The following is an 8,617-nucleotide window of genomic DNA, read 5'->3' on the forward strand; positions in this document are numbered from 1 at the left end:
ATCCCAACCTCTGAAATACACTTCAGGCTATATTTCTGGGAAAAAGCATTATTCTTTCTAAATATCATTAAGAAAGGCATTAGTACTTGGAAATAATAAACTATCATCTATTATAACCCAATTTTATAAATATCTATTCAGAAGTTAGTTTTTCCAAACCTTTCCTTCTGGGTAGATATGCATAGGTTTGCTTCTCTAAATGGATGGTTTTTTAGTATGAAAATAAAGGGATTAATTTTCATATTTAGAGATAATTAGACATATATTTTGAAAGCATACAGTAGCTGTGTTATGCATGTGACATAAAGCAAATCTCAACTGCTTGAATTTTTTTTCTGAAGCTATGGAGCATGGATTGGCCATTCTGTAGATTTGACTGAATCAGATTCTCAACACGTGATTGTGAAATTTGCCTGTATCCCTGTATAATTTATAATGAACCATTATATTTAAGTGGACATTATGACAACTGGAAAGAGTCACATTCATTTGAGTCCACTTATCCATCAGCTTTGTAGATGTGATGTGGCCCAGGTGAGAGCAGGGTGGCTAGGCAGTAGAAATAGGGTGGAATGTGGTTTGGTGGTGGATGAAAGGACCTGATTGGACACAGAGAGAGGGGTTCTCTTTTCAGACATGTGCCCTCTGATGTTTTAGCTGTAGCACCAACTGCAACTTAAAAACAGGTGGGGAAGCAGCTATTGTCATCCAGGAGTCTTGGTGCCTTTTGAGGCTCTGCTCCAGAAATGAGACAATGTGAAGTTGGATTGCAGGATCAGCTGAGTCTCCTGCTTACCTACCTTTCTCCCTGAAGTGTAGTAGCATTCCTATCCAAGCTCCTGGATTCTGACCAAGTTGGCAATGGAGTTCCACAGATTTAAGGACCTTCAATCTGCTTTTGGACTCAAAATCAGTGGTGGATTGGATGTCCATAGCCACTATGACAACCATGGGCCTGGTCCAAGGGCCCTACTCATACTGTAATAGAAGTTGCACATTAGATCTAATTTTTGTTTTGGAATGGTGGCATTGTGGCTGGATTGGAAGAAATTAACAGTTTCTTCCAATGGACAGCTCTTAGTTCTTGTGACTTCTCTCAACTGCAAGGGGGTGGAGCCTGTTCCTTCAGCCCACACCACGTAACTTATGGACCCAAATGGGTTTCAAATGGAACTCTTTTTTTTCTGAAGCTGTGGCACATGGTTCAGCCAAGGCCTTGAAATGAGCATACTGCAGGGCTTTGGATATGATTATGTCTATATGGATGTCCTGCCATTGTGGATTCCTTAGAGCACTGGCTTAATTCTCTGTTCTTACTGCATCTGGCAGTCTTGATTGATTGATTGATTGATTGATTGATTGATTGATTGATTAAAATTTATTGGCTACTCAACTCCAGGAGACTTGAGTTGCATATAAAAATAAGGAAAATATAAAAACAGCCAAAAACCTTGAATCACATAGACAGCTCACATTACAAGAATCTAATACACATCAAAAACAACAAAACAAAATGACCCTTGAATAAATAATAAACACCAACCACAGGGTTAGGTCCAAAGCCAGGTTTTCAAAGCTTTCTGGAACCCCAGGAGAGAGGGTACCATCTAGTCTTTGAGAGAATGCTGTTCCACTGGGTAGGGACCACAACAGAGAATGCACACTTTTCAGGATGGCACTGTTTAATGGAGGCAACCTGGATATTGTAGGACTGCTGTAAGGAATATTCTTGACACATGTCAAATAACTTTGTGCCAGTCAGTTTCTCTTAGCTCAACTCATCTCACAAGGCTGTTGTGGGGAAAATAGGATTGGGAAGGTGTGTTGGATATGTTCTCTGCCCTTAATTATTTGTAAAAATAAAGGCAGGATATAAAAGTCATTTAACTTTCTCAGAATTGGACACTAGTTAGGCCATGGAGGTGGCCAAGATTTGTCTGAATTCAGTTATCTGGGAACATTTTGAACCATTTTGATCCTCAGAAAGTGGACCTGTTTCTTGGGGCTATGAGTCTGGGTTAATTCTCCCAGGTAAACTAGACAGGAAACATGACAAAATTAACTAATTCTACTTTATTGTAAGGTTACATTAACAGCATCTGGCAAGACTGAAGGCACAAACTTCCCGACTATTTAGGGTGGGTCCTTCCTAAGTTTCTTTCTTTGACCGTTAGGTGAATATAATCTTGTCTGATTGTTTCCTAGGCAGCAACTTTTGTATTATTTCCCCAAGATTCCCATACATTCCATTAGAGTCTGGTACCTGTGTTCTTGATCTGTGTTCCTCCTGGGTGGTTAAGGCCTTTAACAGCCCCACCAAGTGAACATTCTCTCTCCTAAGATCTGGTGGACTCCCATCTTCTACCCTTGTTCTGAAGAGGCGGCTCTTCCTCTGAGCATTAGGTTAGTGTGATGCTGGAGCCCTGTAAATCTAAATGTTGCTGTATAGAAGAGTGTTTTTGAGGTGCTGGAAGATTTTGATGGTTTATCTTCTTATTGCTGTTTATGTGAACTGCCCAAGGTTAAGGCAGAATGACCATATAACTGTTTTAAATAAATAGATTAATTTTGTCAGGCATGTAGACTTTCTGATTCCATGCAATTTGGTGTCAACCATCCCACTTAGTCATCCAGCAAACAAAGACTCCTGGCCCATTGTTTTACCAAAAGTATTGTAAGGACCTGCCCCAGCTGTCCCTCTCTGGAAAGTACGACTCTTGACACCATGTAATTAATCAAAAGAACTTTTACTGAGAAGTAGTGGATGTAGTAAAGCCAAGCGGAATCTTAACATTCCCGCGCAAAGCAACAAGCTAATTTTCCCACTTTGAAGCCCAACTCCCTTGATCAGTCCACCGGCAGCCAATACAGTGCCACAAGGTTGTTTTGAGAACACCAAAGTACAGGACATACAACAGTTCATCTTCGGGGCACAGCAACCTTGGTATCGGGTTAGAACCAACTGGGAAGGAGTTCGTTCAGTCTTCAAAGACGATCCCCCTCCCTAATTCCCAAGCATCTTCTACAGCATTACAGCAAAAGCAAAAGTATGAAAAGAATGCTTCCCCAAAGAGGCCTTCTCCCCTCTCCACCAGAATGGCAGGGCATTGACAAGTATACTTTACTGAGTCTTAAATGGTTACAGAAGTAGCGAAGCTGAATCTGGGGTTTTCATGTGCAAATGATACAAAGTAATTTTCCCTCTTCCCTGACCATCCCCCTGTTATCTGTTCATGGCCAATTAGGTGCTTCTATTTTGTTTGAAAATTAGGCTCTCAGTTTGCAGGCATTTCAGCTCTGTATTCCGATAGTTGACCTTGGCTGGCTGGAGCTTCTCATGCCTGGGCATAGCTTGGCTTCCACACACACCCCCCACACACCCCACACTTCCTCCCTACATGCCAATCCTTTCTTCCCTATCCCCTTTGCTAATGTCAGGCTGTCAGCTTGCAAAGCTTGGATAGCAGAGTGGCAGTTATGACATTTGGAGATTTAATGTAGTGTTTAAGATCAATCTAGCACATTTAACTATCAGATTATACATAAATGGTGCTGCAGTGATAATAAACACTTTATTTGTTTTCTGTTTCTTGTGTAACCATTAGATAATAGAATCAATAGTTGATAAAGAAGTTGGTACCTGCATTTTGATCAGGGATGTCAAAGAAAAATATTTTACAGCACTGTCCTTTTAGATTATGTTTAAGTACACTTTGAGCTTTTGAATGATGTCACCAATGGGAATATTATAAAAAAGAGAAAAAAGAAAAATAATGATTAATAAAGAAAAATATATGAATACTATTCTACCAGATTACATACACCATTTTATATTCTCAACATATTTTTTAATCTTTTTTTCTATTTTCTGGTTATCTTTGGTAAGTTTTATTAAAGAACTTTCTACCAGTTTTATCCTAAAAATGCTATGTCAGTCTTGGAAAGAGTAACTTTCCCTTGCCCCATATTATATTCAAAATTCATGAGATAGGAATACATATAATATGTTCTTACAACTATGAAATTCTTTCCCACTGGGAATCAGAATAATTTAAATTTGAATATTTTCTGCAGAATGCCAGTCCTGCAAGCTCAGATTAGGCAAACATGAGCAGTACAAAGTCAGTGTAATTAATGTTTTCCTATCTTATTTTGTTTGTTTGTTTGTTTTCCCTTCCTGACCCCTTTGGGTGGAATATATTAAGGACACAAAATAATTAAATAAATTTTGGGGGAAAATTCTAACTAGTGCAGTTAGAAATAACATTATTTCCTCTCTATATGTGCTTTTCAGATCTGTTTATTTGGAAAGCCACAAGACTCATACTGAATCTTTTTGCAAAAGCATTTTCATTTATAAAAGTTAGTCTCCCCTTAGCCTACTGAGTGAAGAATGTTGGGGTTAATTTCAAATGATTAATGAGATTTTTGTCAGGCTCCTGCCCTCTACTACCACTGCAGTATGTCATCCCAATAACCTTGGAAACCCGGACGCCATTCTGTCGTCCAGACAGCTTTTTCAAAAAGGAAAAGAGAGAGTTGAATAGCTAGTGCCAGGTACTTGTCAAGGGTTGCTGACAGATGCTCAATCATAATATTTATATGGTCAGAACAAATGGACGTACATTAGTGACTTAATTCATGTTTTGGACTGATGATCAATGCTGAGTAATTTTTAAAATGTAATAAAATAGTATCTTATATCTGTTTATTTCAACAAATTTTATATTTCAGCAAAAATAAGATTCTCGCTGTTCACAGCTTTAAATTAATGATGCAGAAGAAGATAATAACCAGTGGCTGAGGTGAGCTTTGTATAACTTTTTGAATGAAGAAGGAGTCTGTTATCCAGTTTTAGGCTAGAATATAAATCTAAGTATGAGACCTTGTAGTTGGTCTCTGTTTGCAATATTCAGAATGTGATGTTCTGATCAAATGAATGGTATATAGAAGCAATGGCATCTGCAGTCACAGCACCAGGTTGGGGAAGCATCTTTTATATTTATAGATACTCCTTCCTTCCTTCCTCGCTCTCTCCTTCCCTCCCTCCCTTGAATTCTTTCCGGTTTCCTCCATTTAATTTGTTTGTTGCATGCTTGCAAGGAGAAAGTCAGTGGGTAGGCAGCAAGAAGTTACAGATCCAAGGCAACCAGGAACATAAGTATTTGCTCCTGAGTGGGGAAGCGAATGAGGAGGTGTGCTGGGATGTGGTCAGAAATTGTGCGTGGTAATATGCAAAAGGTGCTGCATGGATTGGGAAGTCTGCATGGGTGTACATAAGAGATGCCAAGAGGGTTGAGTATGGCTTGGGGGCAGCTTAAGTCAAGAAGGGTATGGAGGCTTATGTGACAGCTGCCACACAAGTCAGGGAGGGTGTGTGGGGGTAGCATGGATCCGGTAGAGTACATGGGGTGGAACCAAGAGATGCTACATGTCTCAAGGGAGGCATGGGAGAAGTGCGTGGTATGCACAAGAAGTGCCATATGAGTTATGGAAGGAGCATGAGTTTGTGCTCCATATCAAGGAGGGTGTATGGCGTGTGCAAGAAATGTCATGTGAGTCAGGGAAAGCTTGCAGAGGATAGCATGAATCAGGAAGTGTGAGGGGGGCAGTATGTGCCAGGAAAGATATGCAGGGGTTCCTTTGTCTGTTATTCCTTCCATTACTTACCTACTTCCCTCCCTTATCTTCCCTTTCCAGCAGGCTGGTAAGTGACTGCTGCTGGATGTAGAAAGGAATGGGGGATTGCAAGATTGGCTGAGAAATTGTCACAGAATGTTGAAAATGAAGTTAAAGTGACAGCAGCAGCCTGTACACTGAAGAGCTACAACATCCCCAAATTTCATTCCCTTGGTAATCATGTGTCCCAGATTTTGCACACATTCTGAAAGTTAGCCCATTTGAGAAACCTTGGTTCAAAAATGTTTGCCCTATTTAACCTAGTTAAAGATTGTGAGAATCAGGGTTTAGCAGTTTATAGACGGAATAAAGTTGCACTCAGCTGTTCAGTAAGAATTTTAAACATAATTTATTAAATGTTCTGATTTAAGTGCAAAGGCATTGGAATTATTAATAGCACTTGGACTGACTGTCATGAAAGTAAAAAAAAGGAAGTGCACTTTGAAACTTATTAATTATATTATTCAATACCAATCATTTAAGCTGAATTTGAAAAAGAACTCAGTCTCATTCAGTGATCAGGTGAACAGCTGAACAGCTATTAGGATAGTAGCTTCTTCCATTTTAGTTGGCAACTCCATCAATTGGGGGTTGCTGGCAGATATCTGAGACATTGTGGCTTTTCTGGGAACCATTCCAGGAAGACTGTAGGATAAATAGGAAGCAAGGATAAGAATTCCAGGAGAAATGAAATACGATTTTCCACAATATGCTCATATGTTGCAGACTTGTTGCAAACATACTGGATTATATTTTACTATTCTGTGTTTACAATATCTATCCCACTTTTTCATAATTGCAGATAATTGTAATTTAAATCTTTTTTCTCTCCTCAAACACTAGTTCAGTTAAAAAATATTCACAAACATAACTAGAGCTTCAATTTCCATACAAACAGAAATAACAGGTCATGATTTTATTAATGGTATGTATAAATATAAGTGCTGGAAGAATATAACTAAGGAAATAGTGGGGTGCATTTATTGGATTAAGAGTTGAAAACCTAGTCCTTGTTTAAATATGCATTCAGACATGGGCTTAAGGCCAAAGTAATGTCTTTAAGAATTATTCAAGGCATTTGGATAGTGTTTTATCCAGGTTCATGCTCTGTTCTGATGTTAATCTTGCTGTCTTTTCTGAAAAGAACAGACATAACTTCTACTTTTAAATTAAAAGGCCAGTTCTTACTTCACTACTCCATGTATTCAGCCTCAATTTGTGCAGTAATATCCATATACCTCCTAATATATTTTGATTCACTGAAAAAAAGGCTTAGTAATTTGAGGCAGGGGACTTAAAGATCTAGCTATTATACTAAGAAGTAGACAAATTGAGTTTCTGTTGTTATTTATTCTGCCTTAAAGGAGTTAGGTATGTTGAATTTATTTGTTGCTCATTGTGGCTCCAAACAAACCTTGTGCATGCATTTTTTGCAGCAGGAAAAAAAACTTTCCATTTGCTCCAATGAGAAGCTAGAGTCTCTTTTCCATGCCCCCCCCCCAAATACCAGCTGTAGAAATCTGATTTAGAGCACAAAGAAATTAACCCTTTTGTCCTGCAGTGTGTTCTAAGCTAAGGAGGAAGACCTTTTTTTTCAGTCAGTGCAGAAATTGAGAAATGGGAAGCATTGGAAGGAAGAAAAGATAAAAAGGTATACTGGAACATAGTTGCAAATCCCTACAAGCCATTTCCAGCCAACAACCTGGACAGTCTGTATTTCTTCTGTTCAGTGAAATAAATGAATACAGGTAGTCCCCAATTTACAATCATTTGTTCAGTGATTGTTCAAAGTTACAATGGCACTGTAAAAACTGACTTATTGTTCCTCTCATTTATGACCATCACAGCATCCCCACAGTCATATGATCAAAATTTGGTTGCATTGCAACCAGCAAGTATTTATGACAGTTGTAACCATTTGTGTACCAGTCACCATTTGTGACCTTCCCAGCCTGCTTTTGACAAGCAAAGTCAATGGGGAAAGCCAAATTTGCTTAATGACTCAATGGTTCACTCAATAATTGTATAAAATTGGGCATGACTCACTTAATAAATCCTTGCTTAGAAATCGAAAATTTGGGCTCAATTATGGTCATAAGTAGAGGACTACCTGTACTTGACAACAGTGAACTAATATAATCACATATATAACTTCCACCCAGAATTTCAAATGCATTAATTTCCTTCTTTCATGGTCTCCCTTGGGACTTTTTGAAAATGGATTAATTTCATAACTTCCAATTTGGCCATGTTCTTTCCAAATTGCTCCCTAAAGCATTATGAATCTTTAATTGGCTTCATCTCATTCTTCTAAAACAATACATATAAACAAATAAATGTAGATTTTAACACATGTAAGAATGTATATTCAACTTTGCAAAACTGATTTCCTCAGAGTTCTGTTGCCCCCATCCTTTCCTACACAATCTGTTCATAAGCTTTCAGAGGAAGAATTGTCAAATTGGTCTCTTTTCTCATAATATTAATGTCAGTGAAAATGTTTTTACTGCTTAGCTGGTTTTGCTTAAGACTGGGGTCCCTAACCCCCGGTCTGTAGACCGGTACTGGGCCGCGGGCATTTAGGAACTGGGCTGCGCAGCTGGAGGTGCACTGAAAGCACGTCTTTCACCTCCAGAAATGTGGCAAGTCTGCAGGGGTCTGGGCAGGGGTGGGAGAGTGGCAGGGCAGAAGCCATCTTACTCAGTGCAAGGTCCTTTGACAGCTGTGCTTGCAACTGGTTTGCAACATCTGAGCTCCGTGTCCTTCCTCCTCTCCCTCCTCCTGTTTCTTCTGCTTTCTCTCTTTCTGCCTCCTCCTCTTCCTGGCCCTGCTCCCTCTTCCTGCTGCTGCTGCTTCTTCCTCCTCCTCTTCTTCTTTCTCTACCTCTCCCAGCACCCAAGCTGGGCTCGTGCTCTCTTCATGCAACTCTCCAAGTTTG

Source organism: Protobothrops mucrosquamatus, unplaced genomic scaffold (genome assembly GCF_001527695.2).
Source record: "Protobothrops mucrosquamatus isolate PMUCROS unplaced genomic scaffold, P.Mucros_1.0 scaffold292, whole genome shotgun sequence".
NCBI classification, from domain to species: Eukaryota; Metazoa; Chordata; class Lepidosauria; order Squamata; family Viperidae; genus Protobothrops; species Protobothrops mucrosquamatus.